General features: G+C 38.8%; 1 long non-coding RNA gene across 1 annotated transcript; it reads right to left on the bottom strand.

The window, feature by feature from the left end:
- Positions 1-15551: 15551 nt before the first annotated feature.
- LOC129844181 (uncharacterized) lies at positions 15552-19222 on the bottom strand. Its single transcript, XR_008757926.1, has 2 exons — positions 18546-19222; positions 15552-16976 (listed from the first exon to the last, which is right to left on the bottom strand). It is a non-coding gene; the product is annotated as an uncharacterized LOC129844181 (long non-coding RNA).
- Positions 19223-20616: the final 1394 nt, after the last annotated feature.

Here is a 20616-nt window from a genome sequence, read left to right as displayed (position 1 = left end):
CTGATCAGCCACATTGAGATAGAACTGTTACCTTCAATCTAATACATTCTAACATCTGATCAGCCACATTGAGATAGAACTGTTACCTTCAATCTAATACATTCTAACATCTGATCAGCCATGGAGATAGAACTGTTACCTTCAATCTAATACATTCTAACATCTGATCAGCCACATTGAGATAGAACTGTTACCTTCAATCTAATACATTCTAACATCTGATCAGCCACATTGAGATAGAACTGTTACCTTCAATCTAATACATTCTAACATCTGATCAGCCATGGAGATAGAACTGTTACCTTCAATCTAATACATTCTAACATCTGATCAGCCATGGAGATAGAACTGTTACCTTCAATCTAATACATTCTAACATCTGATCAGCCATGGAGATAGAACTGTTACCTTCAATCTAATACATTCTAACATCTGATCAGCCATGGAGATAGAACTGTTACCTTCAATCTAATACATTCTAACATCTGATCAGCCATGGAGATAGAACTGTTACCTTCAATCTAATACATTCTAACATCTGATCAGCCATGGAGATAGAACTGTTACCTTCAATCTAATACATTCTAACATCTGATCAGCCATGGAGATAGAACTGTTACCTTCAATCTAATACATTCTAACATCTGATCAGCCATGGAGATAGAACTGTTACTTTCAATCTAATACATTCTAACATCTGATCAGCCATGGAGATAGAACTGTTACCTTCAATCTAATACATTCTAACATCTGATCAGCCATGGAGATAGAACTGTTACCTTCAATCTAATACATTCTAACATCTGATCAGCCATGGAGATAGAACTGTTACCTTCAATCTAATGCATTCTAACATCTGATCAGCCATGGAGATAGAACTGTTACCTTCAATCTAATACATTCTAACATCTGATCAGCCACATTGAGATAGAACTGTTACCTTCAATCTAATACATTCTAACATCTGATCAGCCATGGAGATAGAACTGTTACCTTCAATCTAATACATTCTAACATCTGATCAGCCATGGAGATAGAACTGAGTAAAAACAAGACCCAATAACTGAGCAGGAGTAAAAACAAGACACAAGAACTGAGCATGAATAAAAACAAGACCCAATAACTGAGCATGAGTCAAAACAAGACCCAATAACTGAGCATGAATAAAAACAAGACCCAATAACTGAGCATGAGTCAAAACAAGACACAATAACTGAGCATGAGTAAAAACAAGACCCAATAACTGAGCATGAGTAAAAACAAGACACAATAACTGAGCATGAGTAAAACAAGACCCAATAACTGAGCATGAGTAAAAACAAGACCCAATAACTGAGCATGAGTAAAAACAAGACACAATAACTGAGCATGAATAAAAACAAGACACAATAACTGAGCATGAATAAAAACAAGACACAATAACTGAGCATGAATAAAAACAAGACATAATAACTGAGCATGAGTAAAAACAAGACATAATAACTGAGCATGAATAAAAACAAGACACAATAACTGAGCATGAATAAAAACAAGACCCAATAACTGAGCATGAGTAAAAACAAGACACAATAACTGAGTATGAATAAAAACAAGACACAATAACTGAGCATGAATAAAAACAAGACACAATAACTGAGCATGAATATAAACAAGACACAATAACTGAGCATGAATAAAAACAAGACACAATAACTGAGCATGAATAAAAACAAGACACAATAACTGAGCATGAATAAAAACAAGACACAATAACTGAGCATGAATAAAAACAAGACACAATAACTGAGCATGAATAAAAACAAGACACAATAACTGAGCATGAGTAAAAACAAGAAACAATAACTGAGCATGAGTAAAAACAAGAAACAATAACTGAGCATGAGTAAAAACAAGACACAATAACTGAGCATGAGTAAAAACAAGACACAATAACTGAGCATGAGTAAAAACAAGACCCAATAACTTAGCATGAGTAAAAACAAGAAACAATAACTGAGCATGAGTAAAAACAAGACCCAATAACTGAGCATGAGTAAAAACAAGAAACAATAACTGAGCATGAGTAAAAACAAGACCCAATAACTGAGCATGAGTAAAAACAAGACCCAATAACTGAGCAAGAGTAAAAACAAGACCCAATAACTGAGCATGAATAAAAACAAGAAACCATAACTGAATATGAGTAAAAACAAGACATAAAAACTGAGCATGAGTAAAAACAAGACCCAATAACTGAGCATGAGTAAAAACAAGACCCAATAACTGAGCATGAGTAAAAACAAGACCCAATAACTGAGCATGAGTAAAAACAAGACACAGTAACTGAGCATGAGTAAAAACAAGACACAATAACTGAGCATGAGTAAAAACAAGACACAATAACTGAGCATGAGTAAAAACAAGACACAATAACTGAGCATGAGTAAAAACAAGAAACAATAACTGAGCATGAGTAAAAACAAGACCCAATAACTGAGCATGAGTAAACACAAGACCCAATAACTGAGCATGAGTAAAAACAAGACCCAATAACTGAGCAAGAGTAAAAACAAGACCCAATAACTGAGCATGAGTAAAAACAAGACCCAATAACTGAGCATGAGTAAAAACAAGACCCAATAACTGAGCAAGAGTAAAAACAAGACCCAATAACTGAGCATGAGTAAAAACAAGACACAATAACTGAGCATGAGTAAAAACAAGACACAAAAACTGAGCATGAGTAAAAACAAGACCCAATAACTGAGCATGAATAAAATCAAGACCCAATAACTGAGCATGAATAAAATCAAGACCCAATAACTGAGCATGAGTAAAAACAAGACCCAATAACTGAGCAGGAGTAAAAACAAGACACAAGAACTGAGCATGAATAAAAACAAGACCCAATAACTGAGCATGAATAAAAACAAGACACAATAACTGAGCATGAATAAAAACAAGACACAATGACTGAGCATGAATAAAAACAAGACACAATAACTGAGCATGAATAAAAACAAGACACAATAACTGAGCATGAATAAAAACAAGACACAATAACTGAGCATGAATAAAAACAAGACACAATAACTGAGCATGAATAAAAACAAGACACAATAACTGAGCATGAGTAAAAAAAAGAAACAATAACTGAGCATGAGTAAAAACAAGAAACAATAACTGAGCATGAGTAAAAACAAGACACAATAACTGAGCATGAGTAAAAACAAGACACAATAACTGAGCATGAGTAAAAACAAGACCCAATAACTGAGCATGAGTAAAAACAAGAAACAATAACTGAGCATGAGTAAAAACAAGACACAATAACTGAGCATGAGTAAAAACAAGACACAATAACTGAGCATGAGTAAAAACAAGACCCAATAACTGAGCATGAATAAAATCAAGACCCAATGACTGAGCATGAGTAAAAACAAGACCCAATAACTGAGCAGGAGTAAAAACAAGACACAAGAACTGAGCATGAATAAAAACAAGACCCAATAACTGAGCATGAGTAAAAACAAGACATAATAACTGAGCATGAATAAAAACAAGACACAAGAACTGAGCATGAATAAAAACAAGACCCAATAACTGAGCATGAATAAAAACAAGACACAATAACTGAGCATGAATAAAAACAAGACACAATAACTGAGCATGAATAAAAACAAGACACAATAACCGAGCATGAATAAAAACAAGACACAATAACTGAGCATGAATAAAAACAAGACACAATAACTGAGCATGAATAAAAACAAGACACAATAACTGAGCATGAATAAAAACAAGACACAATAACTGAGCATGAATAAAAACAAGACACAAGAACTGAGCATGAATAAAAACAAGACACAATAACTGAGCATGACTAAAAACAAGAAACAATAACTGAGCATGAGTAAAAACAAGAAACAATAACTGAGCATGAGTAAAAACAAGACACAATAACTGAGCATGAGTAAAAACAAGACACAAAAACTGAGCATGAGTAAAAACAAGACCCAATAACTGAGCATGAATAAAATCAAGACCCAATAACTGAGCATGAGTAAAAACAAGACCCAATAACTGAGCAGGAGTAAAAACAAGACACAAGAACTGAGCATGAATAAAAACAAGACCCAATAACTGAGCATGAGTAAAAACAAGACATCATAACTGAGCATGAATAAAAACAAGACCCAATAACTGAGCATGAATAAAAACAAGACCCAATAACTGAGCATGAGTAAAAACAAGACACAATAACTGAGCATGAATAAAAACAAGACACAATGACTGAGCATGAATAAAAACAAGACACAATAACTGAGCATGAATAAAAACAAGACACAATAACTGAGCATGAATAAAAACAAGACACAATAACTGAGCATGAATAAAAACAAGACACAAGAACTGAGCATGAATAAAAACAAGACACAATAATTGAGCATGAGTAAAAAAAGAAACAATAACTGAGCATGAGTAAAAACAAGAAACAATAACTGAGCATGAGTAAAAACAAGACACAATAACTGAGCATGAGTAAAAACAAGACACAATAACTGAGCATGAGTAAAAACAAGACCCAATAACTGAGCATGAATAAAAACAAGACCCAATAACTGAGCATGAGTAAAAACAAGACATAATAACTGAGCATGAATAAAAACAAGACACAAGAACTGAGCATGAGTAAAAACAAGACACAATAACTGAGCATGAGTAAAAACAAGACCCAATAACTGAGCATGAATAAAATCAAGACCCAATGACTGAGCATGAGTAAAAACAAGACCCAATAACTGAGCAGGAGTAAAAACAAGACACAAGAACTGAGCATGAATAAAAACAAGACCCAATAACTGAGCATGAGTAAAAACAAGACATAATAACTGAGCATGAATAAAAACAAGACACAATAACTGAGCATGAATAAAAACAAGACACAATAACCGAGCATGAATAAAAACAAGACACAATAACTGAGCATGAATAAAAACAAGACACAATAACTGAGCATGAATAAAAACAAGACACAATAACTGAGCATGAATAAAAACAAGACACAATAACTGAGCATGAATAAAAACAAGACACAAGAACTGAGCATGAATAAAAACAAGACACAATAACTGAGCATGAGTAAAAACAAGAAACAATAACTGAGCATGAGTAAAAACAAGAAACAATAACTGAGCATGAGTAAAAACAAGACACAATAACTGAGCATGAGTAAAAACAAGACACAATAACTGAGCATGAGTAAAAACAAGACCCAATAACTGAGCATGAGTAAAAACAAGACACAATAACTGAGCATGAGTAAAAACAAGACCCAATAACTGAGCATGAGTAAAAACAAGACCCATTAACTGAGCATGAATAAAATCAAGACCCAATAACTGAGCATGAGTAAAAACAAGACCCAATAACTGAGCAGGAGTAAAAACAAGACACAAGAACTGAGCATGAATAAAAACAAGACCCAATAACTGAGCATGAATAAAAACAAGACCCAATAACTGAGCATGAGTAAAAACAAGACATAATAACTGAGCATGAATAAAAACAAGACACAAGAACTGAGCATGAATAAAAACAAGACCCAATAACTGAGCATGAATAAAAACAAGACACAATAACTGAGCATGAATAAAAACAAGACACAATAGCTGAGCATGAATAAAAACAAGACACAATAACCGAGCATGAATAAAAACAAGACACAAGAACTGAGCATGAATAAAAACAAGACACAATAACTGAGCATGAGTAAAAACAAGAAACAATAACTGAGCATGAGTAAAAACAAGACACAATAACTGAGCATGAGTAAAAACAAGACACAATAACTGAGCATGAGTAAAAACAAGACACAATAACTGAGCATGAGTAAAAACAAGACACAATAACTGAGCATGAGTAAAACCCTCTGCAAGATATGGTTTTCCATAAGTAAAGTCGACATTAGAATGCAGTTTAAACCACCACGGAGCTAATTTGTCTAACGCGCATGAAGTAGTTTTCATGTGCTTTGTCACCTTATCTCTAGAGAACCCAAAGTAGTTTTCCTGTGCTTTGTCACCTTATCTCTAGAGAACCTAAAGTAGTTTTCCTGTGCTTTGTCACCTTCTCTAGCGAACATAAAGTAGTTTTCCTGTGTTTTGTCACCTTATCTCTAGAGCCCCTAAAGTTGTTTTCCTGTGTTTTGTCACCTTATCTCTAGAGAACATAAAGTAGTTTTCCTGTGTTTTGTCACCTTATCTCTAGAGCCCCTAAAGTAGTTTTCCTGTGTTTTGTCACCTTATCTCTAGAGCCCCTAAAGTAGCTCTCCTGTGTTTTGTCACCTTACCTCTAGAGCCCCTAAAGTAGCTCTCCTGTGTTTTGTCACCTTACCTCTAGAGCCCCTAAAGTAGTTTTCCTGTGCTTTGTCACCTTATCTCTAGAGAACATAAAGTAGTTTTCCTGTGTTTTGCCACCTTCTCTAGCAAACCTAAAGTAGTTTTCCTGTGTTTTGTCACCTTCAATAGAGAACCTAAAGTAGTTTTCCTGTGCTTTGTCACCTTATCTCTAGAGCTCCTAAAGTAGTTCTCCTGTGTTTTGTCACCTTATCTCTAGAGCTCCTAAAGTAGTTATCCTGTGTTTTGTCACCTTATCTCTAGAGCTCCTAAAGTAGTTCTCCTGTGTTTTGTCACCTTATCTCTAGAGCTCCTAAAGTAGTTATCCTGAGTTTTGCCACCTTATCTCTAGAGCTCCTAAAGTAGTTCTCCTGTGTTTTGTCACCTTCTCTAGAGAACCTAAAATAGTTTTCCTGTGTTTTGTCACCTTCTCTAGAGAACCTAAAGTAGTTTTCCTGTGTTTTGTCACCTTATCTCTAGAGCCCCTAAAGTAGTTTTCCTGTGTATTGTCACCTTATCTCTAGAGCCCCTAAAGTAGTTCTCCTGTGTTTTGCCACCTTATCTCCAGAGCTCCTAAAGTAGTTCTCCTGTGTTTTGCCACCTTATCTCTAGAGCTCCTACAGTAGTTTTCCTGTGCTCTTTCATCTTATTTCTTGATGCACATCAGTTCTAGAGCGTTAATATGTTTAATGGAAAAAGGGTTGTAGAATAGTGTCTCCATAATGACAATCTAAATAGCCTACCTTATAACATGCAGGGCTACTGATTAGATTCCACTTTGAAAACTGCTTGTTACGGAGTATAGTTGATAGGTAATTGACTAGCTGGGCTGTTCCCCTGCCTTATAATATGCAGGGCTACTGATTAGTTTACACTTTGAAAACTGCTTATTACGGGGTCTAGTTGATAGGTAATTGACTAGCTGGGCTGTTCCCCGGACTACGTGTGTAGGGACTTGTACAATGCTTGAACAAGGCTATTGAAAGGGATGATGTTACGGAGTCTAGTTGATAGGTAATTGACTAGCTGGGCTGTTCCCCTACCTTATAACATGCAGGGCTACTGATTAGTCTCCACTTTGAAAACTGCCTGTTACCGGGTCTAATTGATAGGTAATTGACTAGCTGGGCTTTTCCCCGGACTCTGTGTGTAGGGACTTGTACAATGCTTTAACAAGGCTATTGAACTTGACATTTGTGTCTGTCTGTATTCTTGGTATCTTCCACTAGATGGCAGTAAACACCTGCTGTAACTAGACTTTACAACAAGTGACCATGTTTACATGCACACCAATATACCGTTATTATTCGGTAAACTCTGATGTATTCAAGTATTGTGTGTTTGAGTTGATGCATGTACACATCTTATCCCATGTTCTGTTGTTTCTGCTGTCTACTCAGGCTGTTTCATATATTATATGTGTTGTGTGATGATGTTCTCATCTGATTGTCAGAAATCACTTCAAAAAGTAGGCTACTTGTGCAGTTTTATCCACTGTAATAAAGTATTTAACTGATTCTCTGTACTGGTCCATATAGCCTGGCTACAATTTAGATACATTTATGCTTATAATTTTAGACATTTGGTAGGTCATTTGTTTGTCAATTATAGTTTGATACATGCAGCTTCTCTTCTGTCAAAACGTGTTGCCCCAGAATACTAAATAAAGTAGTTCCCTCCAGAATAATGTTTTACATTGATAGACTAAATAAAGTAGTTCCCTCCAGAATAATGTTTTACATTGATAGAATGAATAAAGTAGTTCCCTCCAGAATAATGTTTTACATTGATAGACTAAATAAAGTAGTTCCCTCCAGAATAATGTTTTACATTGATAGACTAAATAAAGTAGTTCCCTCCAGAATAATGTTTTACATTGATAGACTAAATAAAGTAGTTCTCTCCAGAATAATGTTTTACATTGATAGACTAAATAAAGTAGTTCTCTCCAGAATAATGTTTTACATTGATAGAATAAATAAAGTAGTTCTCTCCAGAATAATGTTTTACATTGATAGACTAAATAAAGTAGTTCCCTCCAGAATAATGTTTTACATTGATAGACTAAATAAAGTAGTTCCCTCCAGAATAATGTTTTACATTGATAGAATAAATAAAGTAGTTCTCTCCAGAATAATGTTTGACCGGGGAGAAAACGCAATAACTCCAAAAACAGTGGAAAGAGTGTTCCTGTGCAAAATGTCCAAATCTCATCAGTTTGAACGTTTTTTAGGAAAAGAAAAGCTGAGAAAACGATGGAAAACGTTTCTGATCAGGTTGAAAATACTGTCCGCTTGCATCATAGTGTCAGAGATAACACCTTACACTCTCATTCACATTATCTCAAGAGATACTGTCTGCTTGCATCATAGTGTCAGAGATAACACCTTACACTCTCATTCACATTATCTCAAGAGATACTGTCTGCTTGCATCATAGTGTCAGAGATAACACCTTACACTCTCATTCACATTATCTCAAGAGATACTGTCTGCTTGCATCATAGTGTCAGAGATAACACCTTACACTCTCATTCACATTATCTCAAGAGATACTGAAATAAATCATATTTATCCACCCCTGTTCCCCAGACTAAATTAACATGTGTTGTATCATTTAAATGACAAGAAATGCATAATTCTGCAGTTCATATTATATTAGATTATAGGCCTAGAGTCAGTGTCCAGATTGCAGTTCATGTTATATTAGATTATAGGTCTACAGTCAGTGCCCAGATTTCAGTTACTATTCAATTTAAGCCATATGAATTTAAATGAGGAATATTCTGTTTATTTAGGGCTACAGGAATACTCGTGAACGGGATATCAAAGGTGCATGTGTGACAAAGTGAAAATGTAGTTTCCATCAACCTCACTCGCGATGCGCGCAACGTGGATATCAGAGAACACCGCAGTTCCGGGAGAGTAGTGGGTGAAACCATTCACCTCAGAAAGAGGGGTGATATGAATAACGTTTCCTTTCCTTATGTGTTGTCGAATTCATAAAAAAAGATTTGCTGCCTCTGTAGAAAGGTTGTTAATACGAGAGGTCTTCAGACTTAGCATTTTTGTATTATTTTCCTTGAAAGAACAAATAGTGGGATTTGAGTGCTTCTCCCCTATTTGGAAAGTTGGTCTGCCTGCTGTTCACATAAATACCGGCAACATAAATATATACATAAATACCGGCATTCGCTATTGACTTTGCGATATATAAACCAGTGTTCCAGATACACTATTGTGTTATACAGTTTTAAACAGTTTTTATGTCCAGCAGAAGGAGACGTGCTCTCAGAATATCTCAGACTGTATATATTTATGTTGTATTTAAAGCATATTTCTGCAAGTTAATCGTGTCTGCTAGCTTAGCTAGCCATGGTAATGAGGAGCTAACTAGCACCGTCAATCAGTGCACTGTAATGTCACGCTAGCTGTTGCTAGCAGGTGATTTATTGGTAATTCAAATCAAATCAAATCAAATCAAATTTTATTAGTCACATACACATGGTTAGCAGATGTTAATGCGAGTGTAGCGAAATGCTTGTGCTTCTAGTTCCGACAATGCAGTAATAACCAACAGTAATCTAACCTAACAATTCCACGCTACTACCTTACACACACACACAAGTGTGAAGGGATAAAGAATATGTACATAAAGATATATGGATGAGTGGTGGTACAGAACGGCATGGCAGATGCAGTAGATGGTATAGAGTACGGTATATACATATGAGATGAGTACTGTAGGGTATGTAAACATAAAGTGGCATAGTTTAAAGTGGCTAGTGGTACATGTATTGCATAAAGATGGCAAGATGCAGTAGATGATATAGAGTACAGTATATACATATGAGATGGGTAATGTAGGGTATGTAAACATTGTATTAAGTGGCATTGCTTAAAGTGGCTAGTGGTACATTTTTACATAATTTCCATCAATTCCCATTTTTAAAGTGGCTGGAGTTGAGTCAGTATGTTGGCAGCGGCCGCTAAATATTAGTGGTGGCTGTTTAACAGTCTGATGGCCTTGAGATAGAAGCTGTTTTTCAGTCTCTCGGTCCCTGCTTTGATGCACCTGTACTGACCTCGCCTTCTGGATGATAGCGAGGTGAACAGGCAGTGGCTTGGGTGGTTGTTGTCCTTGATGATCTTTATGGCCTTCCTGTGACATCGGGTGGTGTAGGTGTCCTGGAGGGCAGGTAGTTTGCCCCTGGTGATGCGTTCTGCAGACCTCACTACCCTCTGGAGAGCCTTACGGTTGTGGGCGGAGCAGTTGCCGTACCAGGCGGTGATACAGCCCGACAGGATGCTCTCGATTGTGCATCTGTAGAAGTTTGTGAGTGCTTTTGGTGACAAGCCGAATTTCTTCAGCCTCCTGAGGTTGAAGAGGCGCTGCTGCGCCTTCTTCACAACGCTGTCTGTGTGGGTGGACCAATTCAGTTTGTCCGTGATGTGTACACCGAGGAACTTAAAACTTTCCACCTTCTCCACTACTGACCCGTCGATGTGGATAGGGGGGTGCTCCCTCTGCTGTTTCCTGAAGTCCACAATCATCTCCTTTGTTTTGTTGACGTTGAGTATGAGGTTATTTTCCTGACACCACACTCCGAGGGCCCTCACCTCCTCCCTGTAGGCCGTCTCGTCGTTGTTGGTGATCAAGCCTACCACTGTAGTGTCATCCGCAAACTTGATGATCGAGTTGGAGGCGTGCATGGCCACGCAGTCGTGGGTGAACAGGGAGTACAGGAGAGGGCTCAGAACGCACCCTTGTGGGGCCCCAGTGTTGAGGATCAGCGGGGTGGAGATGTTGTTACCTACCCTCACCACCTGGGGGCGGCCCGTCAGGAAGTCAAGGACCCAGTTGCACAGTGCGGGGTCGAGACCCAGGGTCTCGAGCTTGATGACGAGTTTGGAGGGTACTATGGTGTTAAATGCTGAGCTGTAATCGATGAACAGCATTCTCACATGGGTATTCCTCTTGTCCAGATGGGTTAGGGCAGTGTGCAGTGTGGTTGCGATTGCGTCGTCTGTGGACCTATTGGGTCGGTAAGCAAATTGGAGTGGGTCTAGGGTGTCCGGTAGGGTGGAGGTGATATGGTCCTTGACTAGTCTCTCAAAGCACTTCATGATGACGGAAGTGAGTGCTACGGGGCGATAGTCGTTTAGCTCAGTTACCTTAGCTTTCTTGGGAACAGGAACAATGGTGGCCCTCTTGAAGCATGTGGGAACAGCAGACTGGGATAAGGATTGATTGAATATGTCCGTAAACACACCAGCCAGCTGGTCTGCGCATGCTCTGAGGACGCGGCTGGGAATGCCGTCTGGGCCTGCAGCCTTGCGAGGGTTAACACGTTTAAATGTTTTACTCACCTCGGCTGCAGTGAAGGAGAGCCCGCAGGTTTTGGTAGGGGGCCGTGTCAGTGGCACTGTATTGTCCTCAAAGCGGGCAAAAAAGTTGTTTAGCCTGTCTGGGAGCAAGACATCCTGGTCCTCGACGGGGCTGGTTTTCTTTTTGTAATCCGTGATTGACTGTAGACCCTGCCACATACCTCTTGTGTCTGAGCTGTTGAATTTCGACTCGATTTTGTCTCTGTACTGAGACTTAGCCTGTTTGATTGCCTTGCGGAGAGAATAGCTACACTGTTTGTATTCGGTCATGCTTCCGGTCACCTTGCCCTGGTTAAAAGCAGTGGTTCGCGCTTTCAGTTTCACGCGAATGCTGCCGTCAATCCACGGTTTCTGGTTTGGGAATGTTTTTATCGTTGCTGTGGGTACGACATCGTCAATGCACTTCCTAATGAACTCGCTCACCGAATCAGCATATTCGTCAATATTGTTGTTGGACGCGATGCGGAACATATTCCAATCCGCGTGATCGAAGCAGTCTTGAAGCGTGGATTCAGATTGGTCGGACCAGCGTTGAACAGACCTGAGCGCGGGAGCTTGTTGTTTGAGTTTCTGTTTGTAGGCAGGAATCAACAAAATGGAGTCGTGGTCAGCTTTTCCGAAAGGGGGGCGGGGGAGGGCCTTGTAAGCGTCGCGGAAATTAGTGTAGCAATGGTCCAGTGTTTTTCCAGCCCTGGTAGCACAATCGATATGCTGATAGAATTTAGGGAGTTTTGTTTTTAGATTAGCCTTGTTAAAATCCCCAGCTACGATGAATGCAGCCTCAGGGTGTGTGGTTTCCAGTTTACAAAGAGTCAGATAAAGTTCGTTCAGGGCCATCGATGTGTCTGCTTGGGGGGGAATGTATACGGCTGTGATTATGATTGACGAGAATTCCCTTGGTAGATAATGCGGTCGACATTTGATTGTGAGGAGTTCTAGATCAGGTGAACAGAACGACTTGAGTTCTTGTGTGTTATTATGATGGTCACACCACTTCTCGTTAATCATAAGGCATACCCCCCCGCCCCTCTTCTTACCGGAAAGATGTTTGTTTCTGTCGGCGCGATGCATGGAGAAACCAGCTGGCTGCACCGACTCCGTTAGCGTCCCTTGAGTTAGCCATGTTTCCGTGAAGCAGAGCACGTTGCAATCCCTGATGTCTCTCTGGAATGCTACCCGTGCTCGGATTTCATCAACCTTATTGTCAAGAGACTGGACATTGGCGAGTAGTATGCTAGGGAGTGGAGCGCGATGTGCCCGTCTCCGAAGCCTGACCACGAGACCGCCACGTTTTCCCCTTTTTCGGCGTCGCCCAGGGTCGCCGGCTGGGATCAGATCCATTGTATTGTGTGGAAGGCAAAACACTGGATCCGTTTCGGGAAAGTCATATTCCTGGTAGGAACGATGGTGAGTTGACGTTAATCGTATATTCAGTAGTTCCTCCCGACTGTATGTAATGAAACCTAAGATTACCCGGGGTACCGATGTAAGAAATAACACGTAAAAAAACAAAATACTGCATATTTTCCAAGGAACGCGAAGCGAGGCTGCCATCTCTATCGGCGCCGGAAGCGCCGATAGAGAATTCAAGACTTCTTTATTGAAATATTAAGTGCATGTTTATTTTCTTACTACCATAAAAGGTTTATATAAAAGGGTTGTACTTGTGCTCTGTATTTATGGATTAATGTCACTTCACATTGAGGGCATGAATCATTACTGTTGCTCCTGTCTAACAGTTATCTTGTGTCCTACCTAACCATGTATCATTACTGTTGTTCCTGTCTAACAGTTATCTTGTGTCCTACCTAACCATGTATCATTACTGTTGCTCCTATCTAACAGTTATCTTGTGTCCTACCTAACCAGTGAACGTGTGGCTGTGACCGTCCTGTCAATGCCTGTCCTGGTGACTCATTTTACATTTACATTTTAGTCATTGAGCAGACACTCTTATCCAGAGCAATTTACAGTTGGTCCTGGTGACTCCTGGGCCCTTATTCATAAAGGATGTGTCTCAGAGCTGATCTAGGATCAGGTCCCCCTCCATGTAATCTGATTCATTATGATCTAGGATCAGGTCCCCCTCCATGTAATCTGATTCATTATGATCTAGGATCAGGTCCCCCTCCATGTAATCTGATTCATTATGATCTAGGATCAGGTCCTCCTCCATGTAATCTGATTCATTATGATCTAGGATCAGGTCCCCCTCCATGTAATCTGATTCATTATGATCTAGGATCAGGTCCCCCTCCATGTAATCTGATTCATTATGATCTAGAATCAGGTCCTCCTCTCCATATAATCTGATTCATTATGATCTAGGATCAGGTCCTGTTGGAGCAAATCATTAAGGAGAGCTGAGCATTAAATATAAATAGGTCTAGTTGCCAGGCTGAAGTAGCAAGGCCATGCACATTAAGAGAAGATGACACCCAGGCCATATGACACCCAGGCTATACTCTATTTTTGAAAGAGTACACTAACCAAGACCACACGTACATTTATGACAGCTGGACATACTATGGTCAGCAGGATACAGGAAGAAAGATGGAAGCAAGATAACTGATGACTAACACGTAAAACAAAAGCATGCAATGCATAGATTATTTTAGGACGCGAAAAGGGTGCTGTCATCGTTATAACCTAACCAAATGCAGATATGAGCGTTAGTGGGCGTGAACAAGCAAGCTCTGAGATGAAAAGATAATCATAGAGAAAAGTCAAGGGAAGCTATTTTCATATAGAGGGAGGGGACTCTATACGTTATGCAAAGACAGAATCCTATAAAGGCAGGACTCTGTAATATGAGAATTTAGTCTCATTCCATGGAGGGGCTCAGCTCTGTTATAGGGTCCTTCCATGGAGGGGCTCAGCTCTGTTATAGGGTCCTTCCATGGAGGGGCTCAGCTTTGCTACTTTGTATTAAAGTCTATATTGAATTCACAAGTTCTAGTAAGAGCGTCATATTTCTGAGACGATTCTCCACGACAGTCCCCCCTCTCCATGTAATCTGATTCATTATGATCTAGGATCAGGTCCCGCTCTCCATGTAATCTGATTCATTATGATCTAGGATCAGGTCCCCCTCCATGTAATCTGATTCATTATGATCTAGGATCAGGTCCCTCCTCTCCATGTAATCTGATTCATTATGATCTAGGATCAGGTCCTCCTCTCCATGTAATCTGATTCATTATGATCTAGGATCAGGTCCCCCCTCTCCATGTAATCTGATTCATTATGATATAGGATCAGGTCCCCCCTCTCCATGTAATCTGATTCATTATGATATAGGATCAGGTCCCCCCTCTCCATGTAATCTGATTCATTATGATATAGGATCAGGTCCCCCCTCTCCATGTAATCTGATTCATTATGATATAGGATCAGGTCCCCCCTCTCCATGTAATCTGATTCATTATGATCTAGGATCAGGTCCCCCTCTCCATGTAATCTGATTCATTATGATCTAGGATCAGGTCCCCCTGTCCATGTAATCTGATTCATTATGATCTAGTTGTCAGAGCTAGAGTGGTGATTGTCAGACCATGACACATCCCGAAAATCTGTCTTCTCACAAAATCGTGTGTAGAATCTGAACGGTTTGGCCAACAAACTATTATGATACCACTCTATTGAAAGCTGAAACTCTCATGAACACGATGGTGTTCTCCGTTTTGCTCTAGGAATTACAACAAACTAACAGGGTGGAAAGTGATATTAGGGGGACACAGAAAAACTTAAATTAAATAATATGAATGAAAAATGAAGAACAAATGAATGATTGAATGACATTTTATTTTCGTGTCAAATCGCCAACTTGCAACCCATCCCTTATAGGATTAATTACCACATAAACAAACATAATAATTCACTGTGGTAATTAAATGATGATTCTCCTTCCAGTGTTCTCTGCATTGAACATCACATGAAGAATGAAAACAATGGAAGGCAAAAATCAAAACATAATAGTAAATAAGGTGATGCAAACAATAATTATATCACTAGAGCAGTAAAATAATATACATACATACACACTGTATATATAACATATACAGATAAATAAATACAGAAAAAAAGAGCACTAAAATAACATACATACATACACACTGTATATATACACACTGTATATATACACACTGTATATATACACATATAAATAAATACAGAAAAAAAGAAAACAGAAGGCATTTGAACCAAGTCTGGAACAAAGAGAAGATTCATATGGGAGACAAGTCTATACACAATCTATATACACATTTACCACATAGAAGTTAAATGTTTTTACAATTTAATTATAGGTAGCCCTTTTTCTTCTTTTCAAGGCTTTATCTAAATATTCCACAAACGGAAATACACAATAGACAAAAAAAACATTTACATTTCTCCTCATCACTCAGCCACATAATGCCAGGGTATATCTGCTGTGCTTTCTGGAATAAGAGCAAGTGTATATCATGGTAGAAAGGGCAATAGAGGATTAAATGAATTTCATTCTCTATTTCTTCGAGGTCACAATAGTTACATAGTCTTTCCTCCATTTCACCACAATACCTGTTTCAATACACAGAGGCAATATCCCTGATCTGACCTGTTTCATTATGCAGAGGCAATATCCCTGATCTGACCTGTTTCAATACACAGAGGCAATATCCCTGATCGTACCTGTTTCAATACACAGAGGCAATATCCCTGATCTGACCTGTTTCAATACACAGAGGCAATATCCCTGATCTGACCTGTTTCAATACGCAGAGACAATATCCCTGATCTTCCCTGTGCACATAGCGATCTCTTGCTTTTAGGTAGGTTATACATAATATATCTCTCTGTCACGCCCTGACCTTAGAGAGCCGTTTTATTTCTCTATTTGGTTAGGTCAGGGTGTGATGTGGGGTAGCATTCTATGTTTTGTTTTCTATGTTTCTTTATTTCTTTGTTTTGGCCGGGTGTGGTTCTCAATCAGGGACAGCTGTCTATCGTTGTCTCTGATTGGGAATCATACTTAGGTAGCTCTTTTGCCCTCCTTTCAGTGTGGGTAGTTGACTTTTGTGCGTGGCACTTTAGCCCTGTAAGCTTCACGGTTGTGTCTTCGTTTGTTGTTTTGTTGGGGACATTTTAAATAAAAGGAAAATGTACACTCACCACGCTGCGCTTTGGTCTCATCCTTCCGACGACAACTGTGACACTATCACACACCAATTCACTGTTAATCAAACAAAAGGTTCTCCATGTGGGTTTATGATTCATCTCACACACACATTTTATTTTCATATTAAATCAACAGTTGATTTTTAATCATATCTATGTCTCCCTTCATTTGGTTTTGGTTCAGATGTTCACAGTCACACTGTTGGAAAAGCTCAGACATTTCAGTTGCCCAGGCTCCCCCTATGGATAGATAAATACAATAATCATGAAAAAAGTAATTGATGAAAGAGACTTCAACTAGGACTATAAAATAATGAAGAAATAGTTTAACATTTTGTTATTTTATGGCTTATATTCCTTTTGGAAGTTTATAAATAACACCCGGGGACAAAAACGCCTACATCTTCTGACAAAAAGAGTTAAAATGCATGAAATTCCCTTTCAGGATCCATATTTTGGTGTTTTTAAGGTAAAGGACACCTTATATTTTAAGCCTTTTGGAATCCACATTTTACACTAAATAAGAACTGATATTTCCTGTGGACAGAAAAGGCACCACATGGTAGGAATGACTCAGCAGCACTCCCACACTAGTTTACTGTAGTCCACATGTTCCCTCTGCTTTATTCTAGATTATTAACCTGAAATACTCACTTTACTTGGAAACTGTGTTGCAGTTTAGAGATGAAACTATGAGATGCTCTGTCATCTCAAAATGGCCCTGTGCAGATACTTTCTGTTTTCAGTTCCAACTGCAGTCAAGGCGTCTCCCCTTCATATAACAACAGTAACCAGAGGGTGGAGCTAACAGTCAGTTTCAACTGCAGTCAAGGATTCACCCCTTCATATAACAACAGTAACCAGAGGGTGGAGCTAACAGTCAGCTTCATGTGACAGCAGTAAATCATGACATTGTGTCGCATCTTGCTTCAATTTTATTATAGTCCTTCTTCAAGTAATCTCTCTTACATTATTTTTGATAAACATATAATTTACTCGAAACCAGGTTTAGTTGTGTTTTTCCCCCTCCTTATTGTGTGACTTTAATAATTGTAAACAGGCCTACAAACCCAAAATGTTTTAATTTGAGAATGTTCATTTGTATGCCTCAAATATCAAACTGTCTTAAAATATTTGATGATGAGTTGAATCAAGTGTGTAAGTGCTGGTAAGAACAAAAGGATTGAGAAACCCTGAGATAAACATAAAACCATATAATTGAAAAGCTCCTCCACCATCTTTACCAGACGTTTTACTGATAACATGTCGGCCTACTGATTAGTTTACACTTTGAAAACTGCAACTCAGCTCAAGGAGCAGTTCTACTAACTAGTAATATATCATTCCTAGTATTCTTTCACATACTCTTTCCTTTAGAATTCATTATTGTTCAGAAATAGACATAGTTTACGCACCTTTTTATTTGTAAAATATAGTTAACTCAACTTCGTATTTTGATAATTATCGTTTATCACTTATTATGCGTTTCTAGCGTAAGCCTAAATTCCATCGTGGAAACCGGGACCAGGTTGGTCAGCATGATAAAGAATCATATCTCAAGCCTGTCTATTGAATGTCTGACTACGACCTAACTTTATAATAGTTATATGTAGCCAAGACTTACCAGAGTCTGTCCGTCTTTCCTTCAAATCAACACATTTATCCTGCTTCTAATGTTGTCGAGAAACGTGCGCTACAGTTTCAACAGTCCTTTTATAAAGGCGTAGACCACACCCTTACTTTCACTTTCATATGAGGAAATCACGTCAATTCTGACGTCACTGGTGTATGGTAAAAAGATGACGACAGAACCCTGTGAGATCTACTAACTAGTAATAATATGTCATTCCAGGTATTTATTCTCTTACTCTGTCCTTTATTGTTCAGAAATACTTTATTTGTACTTCTCTCCATATAGTGTTTTCTGCTCTGTCATCTCACCATGGATCTTGCACTCAGCCATCTCCCCACCCTGATAATAAAGTGTTTTATTAGTATCTTCCACTAGATGGCAGTAAACACCTGCTGTAACTAGACTTTACAACAGCATTCCTTATTCATACAGGCAGTGTCTCAGATGAGGAGTGCTAATCTAGGATCAGGTCCCCCCTGTCCATGTAATCTGATTCATTATGATCTAGGATCAGGTCCCCCCTCTCCATGTAATCTGATTCATTATGATCTAGGATCGGCAGGTAGCCTAGTGGTTAGAGTGTTGGGCCAGTAACTAAAACGTTTCTAGATTGAATCCCTGAGCTGACAAGGTAAAGACCTGTTGTTCTGAACAAGGCAGCTAACCCACTGTTCCTAGACCAGTTAACCCACTGTTCCTAGCCCGTCAATGTAAATAACAATTTGTTCTTAAAACTTCTTACGGCTAGTCGACAACATCCGGTGAAATTGAAGGGTGCGCAATTCAAATAAATAATCATACAAATTATGGATATTAAACATTTTGGTACATACAAGTGTCTAATATCGGTTAAAAGCTTAAATTCTTGTTAATCTAACTGCATTGTCCGATTTACAATAGGTTTTACATTGAAAGTCATGTGATTGTTTGAGGATGGCGCCGCACATCAAAATATTTTTCAACCAGCACAGGTTTCATAAATTCACAAACAGCGATTAATTATTCACTTCCCTTTTTGAAAATCTTCCTCTGATTTGCAATCCTAAGAGTCCCAGGTACAACATGTAGTGTCGTTTTGTTAGATAAAATCCTTCTTTATATCCCAAAATGTCAGTTTAGTTGGCGCCATGTATTTGAGTTATCCACTCGTTCAACATGCAGAGAAAGGAATCCAAAAACCTACCGCTAAACTTTGTTAAAACAAGTCAAACTACATTTCTGTTTAATCCTCAGAAACCCTAAAATGTAATTAAACTCTAATATTTAATACGGAAAGAAGTATGTTCAATAGGAAAGCGATTTTAGCAGATGCGTGTCCTCTTCATCACGCGCACAGATTGATTTCCAACTCTGTGTTCCTGTATCAAAACTCAGAATTCTTCCTCGTTTTGGAAGAAACAAGTCTGAAACCTTGAAGAGAGACTGTTGACATCTAGTGGAAGTCATAGGAATTGCAATCTGGGAGCTGGATTTAAATATGTCCCTATACTTTCTATTGTAATGCCTGGACCAGAGACCTTACAGGTTGAAGATCAGAGAGAGAGAGAGAGAGCCCTGTCCCTGTAATGTCTGGACCAGAGACCTTACAGGTTGAAGATCAGAGAGAGAGAGAGAGAGACCTGTCCCTGTAATGTCTGGCCCAGAGACCTTACAGGTTGAAGATCAGAGAGAGAGAGAGAGAGAGAGCCCTGTCCCTGTAATGTCTGGACCAGAGACCTTACAGGTTGAAGATCAGAGAGAGAGAGAGAGACCTGTCCCTGTAATGCCTGGACCAGAGACCTTACAGGTTGAAGATCAGAGAGAGAGACCTGTCCCTGTAATGTCTGGCCCAGAGACCTTACATGTTGAAGATCAGAGAGAGAGAGAGAGACCTGCCCCTGTAATGTCTGGACCAGAGACCTTACAGGTTGAAGATCAGAGAGAGAGAGAGAGACCTGTCCCTGTAATGTCTGGACCAGAGACCTTACAGGTTGAAGATCAGAGAGAGAGAGAGAGACCTGTCCCTGTAATGTCTGGACCAGAGACCTTACAGGTTGAAGATCAGAGAGAGAGAGAGAGACCT

The sequence above is a fragment of the Salvelinus fontinalis genome, unplaced genomic scaffold (genome assembly GCF_029448725.1).
Source record: "Salvelinus fontinalis isolate EN_2023a unplaced genomic scaffold, ASM2944872v1 scaffold_0190, whole genome shotgun sequence".
Taxonomy (NCBI): Eukaryota; Metazoa; Chordata; class Actinopteri; order Salmoniformes; family Salmonidae; genus Salvelinus; species Salvelinus fontinalis.
This window is presented reverse-complemented; position numbering and strand designations above follow the sequence as displayed.